Source organism: Malania oleifera, chromosome 11, assembly GCF_029873635.1.
Source record: "Malania oleifera isolate guangnan ecotype guangnan chromosome 11, ASM2987363v1, whole genome shotgun sequence".
NCBI lineage: Eukaryota > Viridiplantae > Streptophyta > Magnoliopsida > Santalales > Ximeniaceae > Malania > Malania oleifera.
Genome location: NC_080427.1, coordinates 76,346,524 through 76,349,797, shown reverse-complemented (window position 1 = coordinate 76,349,797; position 3,274 = coordinate 76,346,524).

Genomic DNA, 3,274 nt, shown 5'->3' with positions numbered 1-3,274 from the left:
GAAGTTTATTTATTTATTTCATTCGTATTGTTTTATCGTGTTCCATTATCAGTTGAGCGTTAAATTTCTGTTAAGTTCACGTTTATGTTTAAAATGTGATTTTGGTTTGTAATTTTTAGTTCATGATAAAGATTTGATTTTTATTGCACGTGTGTGTCTCCTTTGGGTGTTTTTCTTGTTCTAAGTTACCATCTTTAAGCAACGTGTATTTCAGTGTTACCTTGAGTAGATTAGGATTTCCATCTTTGCTCGTTAATTCAGTGCTTGTCAGGTTTAGGGTTTTAAATTGCGTTTCGTTTAATTTTCCAATAGTGAAATCTCAATAATCTTGAAAACCCAAATCTGAACCGAGTTTTGTACCTTTTTAATTTCGATTGGGAGAACGTGAAATTTGAGATTAAAACGCATTCCCTGAGGAGACGATCTAGCCTTTGGGCTGAGTATTACACGACGTAACTCCTATACTTCGGATAGCTTCCGAGATGCTCATTTTTCGAGTGAGTCACTTTATATTCATTCATATGTATGTTATATTTGATATATTGTGAATGTTGCGCATGATTTACTTTCAGCATATTATTTTTATCTGCGCAATTGGTATATGCTTAGAAAGACCCTAGGTTGTGTATTACTAATATCTTGTTTAACCTACAAAGAAGTTTTAAAATTCTAATTCACCTCCTCTTGGGAATACACTAATTCCAACAATTAGTATCAGAGTCTCGTTGCACTAGACTTAAACGTTTTTGCAAAAGATCGCAATGGCTTGCATTGGTGTATCTCCATTCGGAGAGGGACGATCACCTTCTAGTCCTCGATTATTTTGTGGCATTGATTACACCGTATGAAAAATTAGGATGAGCATATTTATAAAATCAATGGGCTGGAGGGCCTAATAGATGATTGTTAAAGGAATTTGTATGCTAGGTAACAAAAATGATATAAATTTATTGCATACGAATTCATATGCCATGAATTTACTATACTATGTTTTAGAGACTGATATTTTTCATGAGATTATGGCATGTAAAAGTGTAGAAGATATATGGGAAGAGTTTGACCAGAAATATGGAGCACCTAAGAAAGAATAGACCATCAGTCTAGTTGCTCCAACCTCAAATGATCAAGAAGAGGTAAATCATGGATTAATAATGAAAATTGGTGAAGAGGTATATGATTTATCTTCTATCTCTGTTGATGATGCTTTTGATGATTCTTCTGTTGATTCCTACAATATATTTTGTGATGAATCTTCAAATGTTTCTTGTGATGATGTTGGTATGAATGCATGCAATGATTCATGTGATAATTATGGTGATAAATTTTATAATGATAAATTATGTGTTGAATTGATAAATGAAACATGTCTTCTTGCAAACAAATAGAAAATATTTTAGGTACAATGCACAAGTTTCTAGTTAGGGTGTCTAAGCATAAAATATTTTTGAAAAATAAGAATAAAAGAATAGCAAAACAATTAAAGGAGTTAGAAAATTATCGTGCTATTCTTGGAAATAAAAAAATTGAGAAGATATTGAAAATTATATGCTTGGAGAAAGAAAGAGGTGATTATTCTAGATTTACGCTCAAAGCTAAAAATGAAAAGAATAATCATAACAAACCTTTAGGATTAAGAAGAAATATTTCCTTCACAAAGAGTTTATCTCTTAAATCCCACAATCTTTTTCATGCCTCATTGAGCAAAAATAGAATATATAAGCCTAATCCTTCACATGTATACAAGACATGCTTATTCTGGAAAAAGAAAGGACACATATGGCTCAATTGTTTACTTAGAAGTGCTAGAGGCATTCACAAAGGAATGATGTGGGCAATTATGAAGGCAAACCCCTTAGGACCTGAGGATGATTGGAGTCAAATGGGTATAACATAATTATTTAATGCTTCCTCAGATCTTAGGCTTAAGTATAGAGGGTAGTGATTACAAAAGACTTGTGAAGTGGTATGTTCTTAAAATGAAAAATCACAATATATGCGTTAGGTATTATCACACTAAGATTCTTAGAAGAAAATTGAGCTAATAATAAAATTCAAGCAATATATCCAATCTTATCACTAAATGCAAAAATATCAAAATGATTGGGTAAAATATGATATCATTGGCTATTGCATGATAGACTAAATCCACTTCAAAATGGACAGAGGCATTCTCACCTGCTATATATTTCTAAACGCTTAATTAATGTTTGAGTATAAAAATCTTAAGTTAAGCATGTCTTGTCCATTGCGCATATTTGAGCTTTGGGGAATTCATCTCAATATATATTATTTAACCCTAAACTCTTTTTCAATATGAAGGCCTTGATCAATTTTTGTCATCATTCTAGGTTTAAAGCACTAATGACAATAAATTCCACATCCTCCTCGCAATCAAAATTAGAGGCAATCACTAAGGGATTCATCCTTTATTGATTAAGTCAGATTATTCCCTTTTGAGTCTAAAATATAAATCCTCTAATCTTTACCACACCACGATCAAATCCAGCAAAGATCCTTCCTATTCATTGGTTGGTATCCTGCTCTAAATTATGATCATAACTAAAGGATACTTTCCATCCTCCAAAGAACATCATTTACAGAAATCCTCCTGAACACTCTTCTGAACATAATGGAAAATTTTCATCTCTAAGAGTATTTATTCATATTCCTCTCATAAGCTCTCAAAATTTAAGTCAAAACTTTTAGAGCTTCATATACTTTAATGAAGTTAAATGGCAAATATGATTGCAATAGGTTTCAACATATAAGGAAATGCAAATGACTGAGAAACTTATGCATGAACTTTAAAAATGAAAAGCCATTTGAACTCAAACCTTTTGCATATTGAAAATCATAAAAAAAAAAAAAAAAAAAAAAAAAGAGGCAAATATTGGCTTAGAACACTCAAAGAAATATTTATTGTGACTTTTTGGTCCAATAAGCCTAAGAACTCAAAGCCAAGCTTAAATCATTGAAAATCTTATAACTTTTGGCTAAAGAACTTGAAAATGCAAAAGGCATAAAATGATTTAGTGCTTAACTCATAGGGAGCATTTTTTTTTTTTTTTTGGGTCATATAAATTAAATGCTCTCATTATCTTATAACATTCATGTTCATTTGCCTTAATGAATAACAATACTACACTGAACGCAAATCTATCCACTGCTCTTTACTATTTATATTCTTTGATAAATAGATTTTTTTTAATTGATAATTGCTACCTAATTACATGTTTAGTCTAGAATGTCTCCTACATGACGGATGCAGTGGATG